Here is an 18367-nt window from a genome sequence, read left to right as displayed (position 1 = left end):
TGCTTTGACATAGCAGTTGGAGCTTTGTCCTTGAGAAAACCTACTGGACAAAATTCTCAAAAGCAAATTTTCCATATCCTGTATGTAGGTAGGTCAGAGGTCTGAACAGACAGTTCTACTCTTTTTATGACATGTATGGAACACACTATATGGTCTATACTTGGCATGTACGTTTCTCACTTATGGGTGGCACAAACTGGGATATGGGGGAGGGGAATGGGCAGCGTATATGCAAATGTGTACTCTAGTATATACTATAGTAATTACTGTAGTATTTTTGAGGACATTACTATTGTAATTACTGTAGTATTTTTGAGGACATTACTATTGTAATTACTGTAGTGTTTTTGCAAACATTACTGTAGTATTTACTGTAGCGTTTTTGTGGTCTGTAGTATACTGTAGTATTTACCATAGTATTCTACAGTATACTACAACATTCTATAGTAAGTACTACACATGATCGTGGTATACTACAGTGTGTAGTATAGTATTCTACAGTATACTACAGTTTACTTCAGAATTCTATAGTAAGTACTGTACTGTAGTATTCTATAGTAAACTATAGTATTTTTTCATGTGGGGACACACATACAGTACATCAAAAGAACTCATCAAAAGGCAGAACACTGGATATCAGAAGACAGTCAGGAGAAAGAGAATGAGAAGATTAGAGTCAATCAAAGTGAATGCAGCGTCTACATCAACAAACACGTTCCACAAACCCAGCAATTAAGACTATACCACTGTCTCTGATGTATGATTTGATAATCAACCTAATCTCTTTAACCTTCACTGCAGGGCACTTATCATGAGCACATCAGATTGCTTTTGAAAATCATATTGAGACGGGGCAAGAAATAATTTGCCTTCCCTTTTGTTCATGCGAATTTCAATGGATCTTTATTTTCAAGGCTACACGTGTCCTTTCAGGTGTAAATGGTTGTGTGAGATGTCCTATCATGGTTGCTGTGTTCTCTGGAGATGCTAGATCTTTAAATAGAACTAGAATCAGCCAGGCAGCTCATTATGCCCCTCTCTGTTTATAATGATGTTTCCAGAAATCTATCCATCGCTCCACTTTGTAATTAAACTTCCCCAGAATTGCTGGGTTCAACAGTTTCTCCTCGTACAGGCCAACTCCTTATCGTTGCTTTCATTTTCCCTGTGCCTCCAGCACAGCACATCCAGCTTTGAAGGCTATCCTCTCCTCTCAGGGGGGGAAGAAAGTTTGTTTTAGCAGTATCGGTTTTAAACAGGACCTTTATAGACATTCTGTACTAACACTTATGGACTTTTATCATTGAAATAGATATGTATTATAGGAACAAGAGCATTACCATTTGTGCTCTCTCATCACTTTGTGAAAAAAGACAAATGATGTCAGAGTGGAGGTGGTGTAACAGCTGCAGTAGGGGCTGCTGGCCTCCTATCCAGGCAGCCAAACCAATGTAGACCATAGCTTCCCGGGGCCCTTCCTCCTAACAGCCTCCTTCTCCCTCTGGATTCTTGCTCCTCCAACTGCACACATTGCCTGCCTTGTTCCTTTCATTTGAGTTTGACCCCTGCTTTCCTTACTTCCGAGTGGGCTTCATTAAATGCCTCTCTGGCTCTTTCACAGCCCTCTCTCTCCCTCACTAAGTGGGAGAAACGTTACAAAAGAAAAGCTTCCAATGCGCAATTCTCAGTGGAGAGGGTGACCCCAACATTAGGGAGAAAAAGAACCTGAGGATAATAGCAAATGAAGCCAGGGGCCGCATTAATGGGTAGACACTAGCTCGCCAAGTTCTGGGAGCTGCTTAAACTGACAGACGTGTATATTAATACTCAGCACTTTTATTGAGAGTAGTAAGAAATATGAATATTCATCCTCATTTATATTTCAAGGCATTTCCATTCCTGCGGGGGCCGGGCTAGGTTTTGACCAATTTCCATCCCCATTACGGAAATGACAGCTCTCACTCCTGGGCCCTGACAGAGGTCTGCCCAATGCACAAGAGGTCCTGCAAGGAGGGAGCTTGCGCCCGTTCCCAGCTGTCCACAAACAGAGGAAAATATCCAATGGAATCTGTGAGAATTTTTAATCACACAAAGGGCCTGCTAATTAGGCAGCTGATGGGGCATGGAGAGCACAAGGACGAATTCTTTAAACAAAGGACTGGAAACTTTAGGAGCCTTAATTACTCGGGCAAAGAGTTCATTCCAGAACTGGAGAGCACATCATTCCACTAATGAGACCAAGTGGCAGCACATATTAGTGAGAAATAATGTGGAAAGTTCAATTATATTGTGCTTTTGGAGCCTTTCCCCCCTTCTGTTGCCTGCTTCTTATGCACACACATGTAAGACAAAGCCCAGGCCAGGGGAGGAAGGAGGCAGTGGGTGGAGGACACGGAATCGCTGGCACCACGACTTCGTTCTTCCCGTGTAGCTTGGCAAGCTTGATCGTCTTAATTGCCCATTAGAATGTTCTCCTGTTTGAAAATGAATATCATTATGGCCCCCGGATTTGGCCTTCGCTGGAGAAAGTCTTATTGCAATTTTGTCATTCAATACCGCGTGTCTAGAATTCTAAACACACAATTGACCACTAATTTGCAGTAACTGGACACCAGCAAAATCATGAAAGAAGAAGCAGAAACAGACTTAATCACCCTGCCCTCATTACTGAGAGGTACAATTATCTTCTATCTTTTTCCTTTCAACATGAACAAATATCCTTTATTAAAACTAAATACATATACATGGCCGGTCTCTTGGTTACCAGGAACCATGAAAAACAAATCACCAAACTCCAAACGGCTGTCATGGATTCAGGCCTCTGGGAAGACATTGCTGATGGAGTCACAGACCAAGGATCAAAGTTCCTCTCACAGTAAGGCCTTTGCTGGGCCAATACAGTGTTGACGGTTGAAATGATATGGCAATTATACTTACATTATAACCAGTGTAATAAAGAAAATACAAGAACCACAAATGAAAGCTACCATGCCACCCATGCTGCTACTATGGATCTGTTTCCCATGTTTTGTACTGGGGCAGAAGTCAGTTGGAGGAAAAAGTGATGCCCATGTTTTTACAGGCCTCAGATGAGGTTATTATCTCAGTGTGTTATGAGAGAAGTTGGTGGGAAACATTAGGCCCGCAACCCAGCTAATAACATTAGTTACAATGTTTAACTCTGCTGAAACCAAGTGTTTCACAACAATGTTGTGGTAAATAATGGAGAATTACAATCAAATAACGGGCCACTGAAAGGGTCATTTATGCATCTTTCACCTGCATAAAAGATTGCGTTAAAAATTCTAATGCCCCACGTCAGGAGGTGCCTACATACCAATTACAGCATGCAGGAAGCAAATTCCCCGTGAAATAAAACAGCTAATGGGAAATAGAGTGCGGCAGGCAGGCAGGCAGGCAGGCAGGCAGGCAGGCAGGCAGGCAGGCAGGCAGGCAGGCAGGCAGGAGCATTCCTCTCTGCTAGCTTAACTAGCACCAGGGGGAGAGTCAGGCAGGGAGAACCAGTGAGAGACCACAGCTGGACATAACCTACTGTAGCGCGGTGGGGCCTAATGCACCATCTCTAATGAGATGGAGGTAGATGTGTCAGCCCTCAGAGACAACCTGATCACCACACTCATGGTCAGGCTCTTCACTTACATTACATTTCTTTATAATGAAATATAGACATAGGCCTACTATATATATATATATTTCTCACAATTCTTAAGCTATCCATTAGGCTCTGTATCAGAGCACTCACAGTGAGTGCAGTGCAGTGGAAGTCCAATATATTCCATACTTGACTGTAACATGCAGTATGAAGTCTATTTTTACTATGGTCCTTACGTACAGTATATCCTTTTACAATATGTGCATCAGACATGAAAATACACTCACCCTAATGTGCATGTATTCTAAGGACAAAACTCGTAATATAACAGGGAGCTCGCCAGTTAAACCAATGCATTAAAAAGTTTACGTTTGAGACCACTGCTTCTACTAAGTACTGCATCCCTCCTACTGAGAAAAAATAACCCCTTAGCTGGAAACTATCTGACATTTCGAAGATGAGTCACTAATGTGTATGCTCTTCTGGAGCCCGTTCTACCAGCTCCTCACACTGTCTAGGTTAAACGCATATGAGCTGCGTTCACAGGCCCTCGTTCCAGCTTAAGATACTGTATGTTGGGAAATTAGGAAGAGCTTGACCGTGTCCTCCTCTATACCCATTGCCTGCCTCTCCAGACGTCCTAACCCAGGAGAGTAGACTGACCTCAGAGTTAGGGAATCTATCGATTTCCTCCCCGGCTGCTGTCTTCCTCGTTGTGTTTGTTTCTTCTCGCCTATCGCACTCATTTTATTTCCAGGGAACAGGATCAATAGAGACGCGTCTGTACTTGCTTGTTTCCAACTTTATGAAAACACATAAAGTTTCACACCCTTAAGCACTTCAGCGGATCTGCATCATTTCTCCAGTGGTTCAAATAATTTGGGTTCAAATGATTGACAAGTGTAATTGTGCGTGAGGGCTGCTGTAGAGAGAGACAGGCTGACTCTTCATATGTATATTTGTAGAGCAGTCTTCAGGGCTGTCAGGAACTAGGCAAAATATCTCCACTATATCGATATCGACCTTTCTAACTTTCCATTTTTTAAGAAGTCACTTAAATGTGAATGGAAGACTTTCATAGTTTCTACCTGGAGACTTTCTTAACTGTGTCTCTCTGGGACTTAGCATGAATACCAATCCTCCTATATAATACCACAGAATTTGAGTTATGTCCACAATTTAGGATCATAACTTCATAATTAGGCAGCTTAAAACATTGTTAAATGTCAATTGACTGGTGCTTTATGAAATCTATCCACACAGGGTAGACAAAAGCCCTTATTTTGTCCCAGTTATTAAATAGAATCAGTTTAAAAAGACAGTACTGACATTGCATACATGAATACAATTTTACCATATGTGATAAAAGCAGGAAAGAGGAAGTTGAAAAAACCTCACTGTATAATTTCACATTAGAAACAGGACTCTAATGACGTTGGTCATCAAGATGTTGATAACAGGTGCGCACCAAAGTTACCTTTCAGACCTGTATATAGCAGTTTTAAAACTTGCAAGTAGGCAAGTATGAGGACAGCTTACTGTAGGCTCACACACACTCCACGTTTTGCTGATGTGCAGAGTGGTCTGAGAGAGTTGACCAACATGACTCCCCAATTATGAACTGGTCACTCCTCTGTGAAGCAAGTGGTACACAGACACATTATGTCTGTGCTGGTTAACTATAATAAGACAATTTGAGAGCTTGGGACTATAAGGTTCTATCTGCATTTTTGTCAAAATGTAGTTATTGTCATAGCCTTGTTCTGTTCAATGTTCTCTACCTGTATAGTACATTAAATACCCACAATTCATGTTAAGTTCAAAATAATACAATAAAAAATTGCTGACACCATTCAAACCAATGTGGGTTTGGAACTTTAAAGTCAATTGTCTCAGGATCATATTTTTTTTGCGTTAGGAACCTTATAGTCTCAAGCTCTCAAATTGCTAGATACATAACTACAAGGGCTCAATAGCCTCCATACAGTAACATGAAGTGCTGTGTGTTAAGAAGTTTTCTGTTTATGGAGCCTTCATCCTCCCAACCAACTGTTCCACCATCCCTTGCTGGATACACAATGCTGAGACACCCTTTTCGCCGCAGAGGGTGCTACGCGTTGAATTAAAGGGGCCTGATTGATAAGGAGGTTGAAGGCAAATCTGCTCCCACTAATTGTCTTTCAAATGCCCTCATTAATCAAAGCGGAGCGGGCCGTGTGACGGGCAGCCCTGTCAGCCGCTGTGCTCCAGCTTCTCCTCTGGCCGCTCACCTCCCAGCGTGAGGCCCGCTCCCTTCCCTTCCCCTCCGTCACGCGCCGCCATCCGAGGAGCATGGGCCTTCCGTCCGCCGCACACCTGCCTTCTGCCAGACAGGATCTGACCGCCCCCTGCCATCGTGGCGGCCCCAGAGACCAATTTAGCAGCCACTTAATGATTCATGGCTTCAAGTGGGGGAAATGAGGGCAGCATATGATAACAGGAATAAACACATTTAATTAGCTCCTCGTATACATTATTTATTTATTTACCTGCACCCTGATTCATTTATATATTGTGTGTTTGTGTTGCAGGGTTTTTTGTTATTCACAGCATCTGGTGGGAGCCTTTGTTGTGCGCTTTAGAGAGTGCCCTTTCTCCACATCCCTGTTCTGGGGGCTGGCTGTGTAACTCCTGTGTGTATCTGGGGACCCACAGAAAGGGCCCGGGGGGGAGGGGGGCAAGCAGGAGGGTGGAGTCATGAGGGATTTGGCAATCCCCTACAATGAAATGGCTGGGAGTATTAGACTTTAAAATATACAGTTCCCTGCGCACTAAGTAGCCTTATTTGTGAATTGTCTGACAGGTAGCTACTCCCCCGGTTTTCTTTGAGCACTTCTTTGAGCACGGGGCATACATTTTCATGGAGGCGCTAATCAAAGCTGAGCTGTGGCAAATGGTGGAGCCGCAGCCAGCCCAATCAGAGACGGACCTGGCTCTCTTCCATAAGGAACGCTGATGACAACTCTTACCCCGGCATCTGCCATCACACCCTCGCCAGTTTGTCTTCTCACACACACTCATCAGCAGCTCACAGGGATCTCACTCAATAGAGAAGCACCCACTGAATATGAAACCATCGGTGAGCTAGAGTAACAAGTTTCGCCCTTACCCAAACTACTATGGTGCAGCTGTAACAGGGTTGGTTATGTTTCCACGTGCCACTGCAGAAATATGCATTCAATGTTTATGTATTCCGATTCAATTAAGATGCCAATAAGGTGTATGTCATTGGGTACACTTGCAGATAGGTGGAGATCGCGTACGCCAATTCTTCCAAGTCTGATAATTCTACGCAAGTGGTAGGTCACTTTCTGAAATACTGTATTCTATTTACATATTTACAATGTGTACGAGTTCACTATGTACATTTCCTGATGTATATACAGTACCAGTAAAAAGTTTGAACATACCTACTCATTCAAGGGGTTTTCTTTATTTTTACTATTTTCTACATTGTAGAATAAACTATGAAATAACACATATGGAATCATGTAGTAACCAAAAAAGTTTAAACAAATCAAAATATATTTTATATTTGAGATTCTTCAAAAGTAGCCACCGTTTGCCTTGATGACAGCTTTGCACACTCTTGGCATTCTCTCAACCAGCTTTATGAGGTAGTCACCTGGAATGCATTTCAATTAACAGGTGTGCCTTGTTAATAGTTAATTTGGGGAATTTCTTTCATTCTTAATGCATTTGAGCCAATCAGTTGTGTTGTGACAAGGCAGGGGTGTTATACAGAATATTGCCCTATTTGGTAAAAGAACAAGTCCATATTATAGCAAGAACAGCTCAAATAAGCAAAGAGAAATGACAGTCTATCATTACTTTAAGACATGGTCAGTCAATATGGAACATTTCGAGACTTTCTTCAAGTGCAGTCGCATAAACCATTAAGTGCTATGATGAAGCTGGCTCTCATGAGGACCGCCACAGGAAAGGAAGACCCATAGTTACCTCTGCTGCAGAGGATAAGTTCATTAGAGTTATCTGCACCTCAGATTGCAGCCCAAATAAATGCTTCACAGAGTTCAAGTAACAGACACATCTCAACATCAACTGTTCAGAGGAGACTGCGTGAATCAGGCCTTCATGGTCGAATTGCTGCAAAGAAACTTTCTTGGGCCAAGAAACACGAGCAATGAACATTAGACTGGTGGAAATCTGTCCTTTGGTCTGATGAGTCCAAATGTATGATTTTTGGTTCCAACCGCCATGTCTTTGTGAGATGCAGAGTAGGTGAACGGATGATCTCCGTATGTGTGGTTCCCACCGTGAAGCATGGAGAAGGTGGTGTGATGGTGCTTTGCTGGTGACGTTGTCAGTGATTTGTTTTTAATTCAAGGCACACTTAACCAGCATGGCTACCACAGAATTCTGCAGCAATACGCCATCCCATCTGGTTTGTGCCTAGTGGGACTATCATTTGTTTTTCAACAGGACGATGACCCAACACACCTCCAGACTGTGTAATGGCTATTTGACCAAGAAGGAGAGTGATGGAGTGCTGCATCAGATTACCTGGCCTCCACAATCACCCTACCTCAACCTAATTGAGATGGTTTGGGATGAGTTGGACCACAAGGTGAAGGAAAAGCAGCCAACAAGTGCTCGGCATATGTGGGAACTCCTTCGAGACTGTTGGAAAAGCATTCCAGGTGAAGCTGGTTGAGAGGATGCCAAGAGTGTGCAAAGCTGTCATCAAGGCAAAGGGTGGTTACTTTGAAGAATCACAAATATAAAATATATTTGGATTTGTTTAACACTTTTTTGGTTACTACATGACTCCATATTTGTTATTTCATAGTTTTGATGTCTTAACTATTATTCTACAATGTAGAAAATAGTAAACATAAAGAAAAACCCTGGAATGAGTGGGTGTGTCCAAACTTTTGACTGGTAGTGTATGTGTACGGTACCTGTTAGATAATTGCTGTAGGAGTGAGTTAGCTAGCATGCTCTAATGTAACGGTCGTGTTAGCTCCCTGCTAATACAGAGTTGTTGTTACGGATTTATTCATCTACAGCCATCAACAACATCAAGCCTTGCTCAACTAATGTGTCTCCTATCTATTATCAGGTACTTACACATGTTGTATTTTGTCATATGTTTGTCATTGCTGTCATTGTTTATTGCAAAGCCCAGTCTGATAATTCTATGCAAGAGAGTTAACGATCGCATATGTTACGCGGCCATAGGAGAGTAAACATGATAATACTTTGGATATGAAAATAAAATGACAATATAATGCACTCAATCTACTATAGAGATAAACATTAGTTTGGTTTCTACTGATTCTGTTGTTTTTCTCCTGGAACACAGTAAGAGAGAGAGAGAGAGAGAGAGAGAGAGAGAGAGAGAGAGAGAGAGAGAGAGAGAGAGAGAGAGAGAGAGAGAGAGAGAGAGAGAGAGAGAGAGAGAGAGAGAGAGAGAGAGAGAGAGAGAGAGAGAGAGAGAGAGAGAGAGAGAGAGAGAGAGAGAGAGAGAGAGAGAGAGAGAGAGAGAGAGAGAGAGAGAGAGAGAGAGAGAGAGAGAGAGAGAGAGAGAAGAGAGAGAGAGAGAGAGAGAGAGAGAGAGAGAGAGAGAGAGAGAGAGAGAGAGAGAGAGAGAGAGAGAGAGAGAGAGAGAGAGAGAGAGAGAGAGAGAGAGAGAGGAGAGAGAGAGAGAGAGAGAGAGAGAGAGAGAGAGAGAGAGAGAGAGAGAGAGAGAGAGAGAGAGAGAGAGAGAGAGAGAGAGAGAGAGACTTTTGACTTTTTGTCTTTCTTTATTGAAACATTCTCATTTCATTTAACACTCACCCCCCCCTAAAAATAAAAAAACAAAAATATATCCTGTACTGCATACATGTACCATACTCACCTTTCCATCTACCACATGATACAAACCAACATCACCATACACAAAAACAATACCCTCTCCTACAACCGTATATCCAAAACATCTTCCCCAGCAATACAGACAGCCCCCCCAACACACCATATCTCCTCAAACATCTCCACACATTTGATCAGTTTATAGAACTCAAACTCAACCCTAAGGCGCGCAGAGACCATCCCATTAAACAATAGTAAAGGGTCTGTTATCCCCCCACCTTTGACCCTGTTTCTCCTTGTTAGCCAAATAGCTAATTTTGCCTGAGCAAACAGAAAATTCAACAAAACACATTTTTCTTTCTCCTTACTCGAATACCTGTATCCCATTATAAACATCCCAACAGCAAAAACCACCCCCAACCTCTCACACAGACATTCCAACAGAGACATTAATGGCATTAACCTGGTGCACACAGAAAACACATGAATCACAGTTTCATTCATTTGACAGAAAGGACACCCCTGCCCAATTCCCGGATCAACACGTGCCAACCAGCTGTTAGTGGCCAGGGCTCCATGAAGAACCCTCCACTGGAGGTCCCCTGACCTCTTTGGTACTGGGGGTTTGTAGAGCGCCCTCCATCTAAAACCCACCATACTCTCCGCCCCACATACCCCCTGCCACTGATGTGCCTTCACTCCTGTTAGACTTCTAATGTTCCTAACCTTAACGCAGAGGTTGTAGAGAGCTTTACCTCCCACCCCCTCAAATTCCCCCAGGCTCGGAGTGTTAAAATCTAACAAGTCCTCCAGACCCCCTTGCCAGTCTCCAGTCTCTGCCGTCACCTGCAGTGGCGGAAACATTGGTGGCCCCTCTCCCTTTGGCCTCTCAAACACCCCCCTTACCTGCTCAGACAGTGCCTCCTGGACCTCCTCCAGGAATCTCTCCAACAGTCTAAGAGACGTTATTCCTGTTTGTTGCGCCAAGACCTCCGGGGTTTTCCACCCCTCCTCTCCCAGCAGTCTCAGGTCACCTAGCCTTCGTAAACCCCCTGCCATCAGTTGCCTCTGCAGGGTGGCAGACTGAACCGATCTCAAAGGGATGGCTGGGTTGTGGAAAATAGGCTCCTCCCACACCCACTGCCCAGGCTCCACACCCCCTTCTCGTATGGGCCTTAGCAGCTGCCAGGCCCTCAGCACCGCAGAGTAAAACTCTGAGAGACCTGCTGTACTCAGCCTCTCCAGCTTCATGAGGAACAGCTGCCGGTCCAACCCTAATCCACCAGCTCTCCTCAGCAGTGCGCATGCTGGTTCCCTCCAGCCAACATCGGTATGATACAGCAGTCTCTGTACCGCCTTTAGCCGGAAAGCAGCCATCCTGCTCTCCAGTTCCACCAGGCCCTGTCCTCCTTCGTGGACGGTCATGTACAACACTGCTGCCTTCAGCCAGTGATGTCCCGACCAAAAGAAATCCACCAGCTTGCGTTGCAGGTCTGCAAGCAGACCGGCGGGGGGGTTGAGGACAGCCAGTTTATGCCACAAGGAAGATGCCACCAGGTTGTTAATTATCAGCACCCTCCCTCTATATGACACTTGGGATAGGAGCCACCTCCACCTGGCCAGTCTTGACACCACTGCCTGTGACAGCCCCTCCCAGTTCTTCCTGACCCACCTCTCCGAGCCCAGGTACACCCCCAACACTTTAAGCCCTTCACAACCCCACTGCAAACCCCCTGGAAGCAGAGGAGGAGCCCTATCCCCCCATGCCCCACATAACAGAGCTTTGCTCTTTCCCCAGTTTACCTTAGCTGATGAAGCTCCCTCGTACACCTTCAGACTGGTCTCTAGTTCCTGCATATCTTGCCCATCCCTGACCATCACAGAAACATCATCTGCGTATGCTGAGACTGCTATTCCTGTCACCACACCCATGCCTGTCCAGCACACTCCCTGCAGTCTCCTGCGTAGCAGTCCTAAAAAAGGCTCAATGGCTAGTGTGTATAGCTGCCCAGATAGAGGGCATCCTTGTCTAATGCCCCGTCTCACCCAGACTGGCCTACTGAGCCCCCCTCCCACCTTAACCATACATGACACCCCAGCATACAACAGCTTCACACAGGTCACAAAACTCTTCCCAAACCCAAACACAGACATCACATTAAACAGATACTCATGATCCACTCTATCAAAAGCCTTCTCTTGATCTAAAGAGACCAGTCCAAAGTTCACATTAGAACCTCTCGACAAGTCCAACATGTCCCTAATCAAGAACAAGTTGTCCGTGATTGAGCGTTCCGGTACACAATATGTCTGGTCCTTGTGTATTATAGAGTCCAGATGGGACTTCAGTCTGTTAGAGAGGACCTTGGCAAAAATCTTGTAGTCCGCACAGAGTAATGCCACAGGCCTCCAGTTCTTAAGTTCACACAAGTCCCCTTTTTTGGGCAGGAGAGTCAGAGCCGCCCGACGGCAGCTCATCGGCAACTCTCCTACCCCGATGCATTCACGCAAGACGCAAAAGAAATCCTGTCCAATTATTCCCCAGAATTTTTTGTAAAACTCCACTGGGAGTCCATCGACCCCCGGTGCACGACCGGGGGACATCTGGGTTACGGCCTCTGCCAGTTCATGTGACAACAGAGGAATGTCCATTTCATCCCTCTGTGCCCGAGAGAGCTTAGGGAGTCCTGCGAACAAGACCTGAGCACACATAGGATCACACATTTCTGCCCTATACAATTCAGTATAAAACTCCACAGTCCGCTCCCGCATCTCCCCCACCACAGAGGTCACCCGCCCATCAGACAGCCGTAGACAATGCATACCCTTGGCTTCACTGCTCTGTCTTTCCAAACCAAAGAAGAAGGAGCTGGGAGCATCCATCTCCTTGAGCATGGAGAACCTAGCTCTTACAAGTGCTCCCTTTGCTTTAACCTGGAAAAAACTGCCCAGGTCCCTACGTAATTCGGCTAAATTAGCCTGGAGGCCTACATTGCCTTGCCCCACCATCTCTACCTCCATCTCACTAATACACCGCTCTAGTTCCCCCAATACTCTCCTAGCCTCTGATGATGAGAGAGCTGTGTACTGTTGACAGAAAAGCCGAATCTGCACTTTCCCCACATCCCACCATTGACTCAGAGACTCATACTCCTCTCTTCGCTGCCCCCACCTTTCCCAAAAGGTCTGGAAAACTGAGCAAAAAGTGGCATCTTGTAAGAGCTTTACATTGAACTTCCAATAAGATGCCTGCCGGGGCCCTGGTGAAATAGACAGCCGAGCCATGGTTATGTGATGGTCCGAAAAACCCACTGGGAGAATGGTAGCGCCCAGCAGCCTATTGCTCTGATTCCTAGATATGTAAAAACGATCAAGTCGGGCTGCACTCACCCTAGCCCCAAAAACCTTCACCCATGTATACTGTCTTGTGTTTGGATGTTTAGTTCTCCAAACATCCACTAGGTCAAACTGATTAATGATGTCCCCTAACACTCCCACTGACACTGAATGAGGCTCTTCCCCATTTCTGTCTTTTGTAAAATCCATTGTACAGTTCCAGTCACCTCCGATCACCAGCGTCTCCTCAGGCGCTACTTGTGAGAGTTCCTGTCTAAGACTCCCAAATAGAACCCCTCTTTCTCTCCCTGTGTTAGGCGCATACACATTTATAAAAACAAAACCCATGCTGTTAATTTCTGCTTTAACAACAAGCAACCTACCCTTACACACTTCCTTTGAGGAGCAAATTTTTACTGACAGACCCGGTGCAAAAAGGACTGCCACCCCTGCACTAAGATTTGTCCCATGGCTCAACACACTTGCCCCTTTCCACCAGAGCCCCCAATCAACTTCATTCACCACATCACTATGCGTCTCCTGCAGAAACAACACATGTACTTTTTTTTGTTTTACATATTCACCCAACACACTCCTCTTTCCCGCATCTCTGGCGCCATTTATATTAAGCGAGCCTACCCGAAGAGTCTCCATAAGAAGTGGGAGAAAAGCCAGCAGAGAAATAGACCAATAGCAAAGCTCAAAAAGCCCCAGTGTCAGAAAGAAATTAAACATTTAAACAGTGTCTGAAGGTAAACCTTTACGCACTGTTGTGACCCACTTCCTCAACCTAAACCGTTTCCTGGGTGAGAGGACACCATGCCCCTCATTTCTCATTGCATGTTTTACTGATCTTACAAACTTTCTAGGATCAGGAAAAAAAGCCTCAAGATTAACTTTTTTCCCCTTAGTCTCATTCAGGAACCTTGTCAGTTCTCTCAACGTGTACTTAGACCCCTCTGGTTGACTGGCTGTCAGCTCCGGGCCAATTGAAGAAGAGTCTGAAAAAAATAACTCCTCATCCTCTTCCTCAGACTCACTTTCCTCCTCTTCTCTATCTCCCACCCTGACCACCTGCTCTTTCTCTCTGGTTAGGGCCTCACCCACAGCAACAGGCAACATTTCCATTGTGCCTTTGCCCACACCCTTTTTCCTTTTCCGTTTGACACCCTCCTCCTCCACCCCTAATCTCTTACACTTCCCCACTATACTCTCCTCATCCACTAGAATAACCTGACTAGACCCAGTATCATCTACACCACCCTCCATAGCATGACTAGGCCCAGCATCATCTACACCACCCTCCATAGCATGACTAGGGCCAGCCTCAGCTACCCCACCATCCATAGCCTGACTAGACTCAGCCTCTTCTATACCACCATCCATATCCTGCCTAGACCCAGCACCCTTTACACCACCCTCCATAGCATAACTAGGCCCAGCCTCAGCTACCCCACCATCTCTAGCCTGACTAGACCCGGCCTCTGCTTCCCCACCATCTCTAGCCTGACTAGACCCAGCCTCCACTACCCCACCATCTCTAGCCTGACTAAACTCAGCTACAGCTACCCCACCATCTCTAGCCTGACTAGGCCCAACCTCATCTACACCACCATCTCTAGCCTGACTAGGCCCAGCCTCTGCTGTCTGCATCTCCTTACCCCCTGCACTTTGACCTCGATTTCCCCCACTGGCGCCTGTACCCTCACCTTGTCTACGGCCTTTGTGTGGGCACGCAAAACTCTTGTGCCCCAAATCCCCACATTCAAAACACCGTAGACTATCTGTGCTGGCAAAACCTGCATAGAGCCCCTCCCCATGTCTCACTTTAAAGTGCACATTTAGCTGTTGCTCGTTGTTGTTCAGAAACATAAACACTTGCCTCCGGAACGAAACAACGTGTTTAACGGCATCTGCCTGAAACCCTGCTGACAGTACACGGAAACCGCTAGCAAACTTACCAAAACGACTCAGCTCTTTCCTAATTTGATCATCCGTAATAAACGGAGGCAAATTTGCCACTACAACTCTTGTTGAAGGGGTAGAGAGAGGTGAAAATGACACCAACACATCCCTTACAAATATTCCGCTAGCAATTAGCCTACCAACCAAATTAGCCCTTTTCATGAACACAACCACAGCTTTGTTCATTCTAGAAGCAGAATGTATAAACTCAGCTCCTACCTGTTCACCGACCGCGAGCAGAACCTCCTCCACCTTAACTCCGTTCTCAGGAACACACCTGAATCCATGCTGTATAGACAGCGTCTCCTCCGCGCTAGGCTGAGAAGCCATCGCGCACACCACAACTTCCAAACCCCAGGAAAGTTTCTCTGTCCTCTTCCACCCTAACTTTGAAAAAAAAACTTTGGATACCGCTAAAACAAATATTGCATTAACCCTCCACCATAGAAAATAACATGTAAAGAAAGGAATCAAGAAATTAGTTAGGATAGAGCTTTCCACACCAAACACTCAAACTCCAAAAACACCCAGCATGCACTGCGAGAGAGAGAGAGAGAGAGAGAGAGAGAGAGAGAGAGAGAGAGAGAGAGAGAGAGAGAGAGAGAGAGAGAGAGAGAGAGAGAGAGAGAGAGAGAGAGAGAGAGAGAGAGATGAGGGAGAATCTTATCACTGACATCCTCTTAATTACCCAATCTGGAGGAGATAAACAATCATTTCCTCCACTGCCGCAAATTAAAAATGTTGAGTGGTTAACAAGCTCAGAAACACTGAGCTGTCCACACACACAGCCAGAGAGAAGAGACCTATTGTCTTATCCAGGATTCCACTCCAGACCATAGCACTTGTGTGAAGTGAAATCAGTGAGATTGTGTGGGTGTGATGAGTATGGGTGAGGAGGTAAGGAAAGGGGTGAGGAGGTAAGTTAGGGCAGGGTCCAGTACTGTGAGACACAGAGACCCCCTCTGTTCCCCTCTCTGTCCCCTCTCCCTCTAATCCCTGGCTGCTGAAGACCTCCAGACTCCCTCCTCTCATAATGACACGGCTATCAAACCCAATTGCTGTGGCTCAGACCCAAGGCAGTGCATTAAACCCCTTAGAGTCTGATTGCTTCTCCAGAGTCAAGTGGCTGTGTCCTCCTTGTCATTCCCCTGGCCGCCACACCACCATTGCTGCTGCTACTGCTGAGGAGATCCACTAATGTCCAGCTGACCCATACTGCATCCCAAATGGCACCCTATTTCCTACATAGTACACTACTTTTGACCAAAGCCCTATGGCCCTGGTCAAAGGTAGTGTGCACTGTATAGGTAATAGGTTACAATTTGGGACGCAGAACTACCCCCCCCCCCCATTCACACTGACCCAACAACACACAGCCAGACTTAAATGGAGTGGACATCCACTGTGACATCTGTTTTCATCATTGTTTTTGTGACAAACATCAAAGTAAGCCCACCCATCCCCTTATCAAACAGTTTGGAGAACAACATACATGTTTGTTAGTCATTTATTTGAAATTTTCCATAAACAAATATTACAGTAACAGTTTATTGACACATTCACAGTGCTGCCCATTGACCATTTCCCCAAAATGTGTTACTTGTGAGTGTACTCTTTATTCAAACCATAATATGCCTCCAGGCAGCCATAGCAGGAGAGTGCTATAAAGGCTGTTTTTACAGTAATGGTTTTGAGTGCAGGGCAAATGGGAACTTCCAACCACTGCTAACTCACAGTCACAGTCAGGGTGCTTGTGTTGTATGTGTGCACAAAACAGAGTGTGAATGACAGAGAGCGAATATCTGCAACTGTTGGTTTGTCATCGTGAGTTTATGTGTGTTTTGTGCGTGTGTGCCTATGTGTGTGTGTGTGTGTGGGCGTGCATACGCTTGTATGTGTATGTGTGTGTCTAAGATGGAGCGCTGTGCCAGAGTTTGGGCGGAGAGTGAATAACTACAGTGCTTACAGTGTAATCATGGTTCCCGTCAGGGCGGCTGCAGCGCTGCAGTACACAGGACCCTGCAGACTGAGATCTATGGTGATGAACGGCAGGCGCTGAGGAGCCCACTGCACCTGGATATTTATTAACACTGGCCTGACAGTAATGAGGCCTGAACAGGTGGGCTGGGACACACACATCACAGAGTTAGATGCCGTCCACCAGGAGGCGGTGGAAGAGATGGCGGTGCAGAGTGGAAGAGGTTCAGATCACCCTGCAGGTATACAGAGCACCACAGAGACCTGAGGCTCCACTCCCACTCATCACCACACTGACTGGGAAAACTGAACATCATTTTTTTGCTTTACAGTTTACGTTACAACCTGGTGCAATTCAACAAATGTCCAGATGGATGATCATTGGAGTAAAAATAACAAGCAATATTAATAGCAGAATAGATTTTCCTTTAGCATGTAATACTGTATGAGGCCATGTGAAATTACAACTGTTTTTGAAACATGTAAAGACTTAATAATGTCTATAAAGACTTGATTCCATGTTAGTATTACTTCAGTGTTATCAGTGGCATACATTAATGAGTATTGAGAAGGGAGAAGGGCTCTGCAGCATAGCAATACTGGTAACAACAGCACTGCCACAGCTTAGGTCAAAGATCAAAGGTCATTCTCAGACTCTAGTCAGGAGTCCCTGTGGAAAACAGACACCTCTAAACTTTCCTTCCCTGAGGGTATTTGAATGAGTAGGATTTGAATATTCTGAACACTTTACCGCCATGAAACAAATGGAGCAGCAAACAAAGCATCCAAAACATGAAACGCCTCTTGAATTCAAACACCAAAGCCACCCTCAAGTACACTTGCTCACAATGCAACATAAACAACTCTTTCCTAAGAGATAGAGATGGAGAATAGGGCTGGTTCTCAGCCCACACAGTATGATCTACAGGAGTTAGAGCTGGGAGGCCTGGTCTCTGCAGAGATAGACTGGGTAGAGACTGTGAGCGCTCTGCTCTACTCTGCCTGGCTGTCTTATTAAGACCCATAGTGAGGTTGATAAGCCCTGTCACCTGACGCTGAACAGATGCACAGAACAAAGGGAAGGAGGAGGCCTCCGTCGGCCAAAGGTGCATCTGCGGGGGAGGAGAACCCTGAGCTGCCGCTACAGCGCTCTCTGAGCTGATGCTAGGCGATTGGCGCTCCCTCTCAACTATGGCGTGCAGAGCCTAATGGATAGGGAGAAGGTAGAGGTGGAGTGTGACTCCGTCCGACATCTTGTGTCAAAACCACCTCAGTGATGCGTCACCGTCGGATGTGAGTGACATGATTGGGGAAGCCTGGTGTCTCACAATGCCCATCCTAAATGGCACATGGAGAAATTCATTTAACTAATGTGAGTCAGCCGTATTCAGGATCCAGTCCGGTAATATAGAATAGAGGTGGCCAACTGTGAACAGAGGTGGTCAAGTGTAGTCTAAGCACAGGGGTTTGACATCATTGTGAGGGTTTCAGATGAACCTTTGATCTTGTGCCTCTTTTTGTTTCTCATCCTTTCTCACTCTTCCCCCCTCTCTCTACATTTGGAAACATTATGACAAATACATAACACCTTTCACATATATTTTCAACAACTTTCCTCTC

Source organism: Salvelinus namaycush, chromosome 1 (genome assembly GCF_016432855.1).
Source record: "Salvelinus namaycush isolate Seneca chromosome 1, SaNama_1.0, whole genome shotgun sequence".
NCBI classification, from domain to species: Eukaryota; Metazoa; Chordata; class Actinopteri; order Salmoniformes; family Salmonidae; genus Salvelinus; species Salvelinus namaycush.
Note: the sequence above shows the minus strand (reverse complement) of the source record.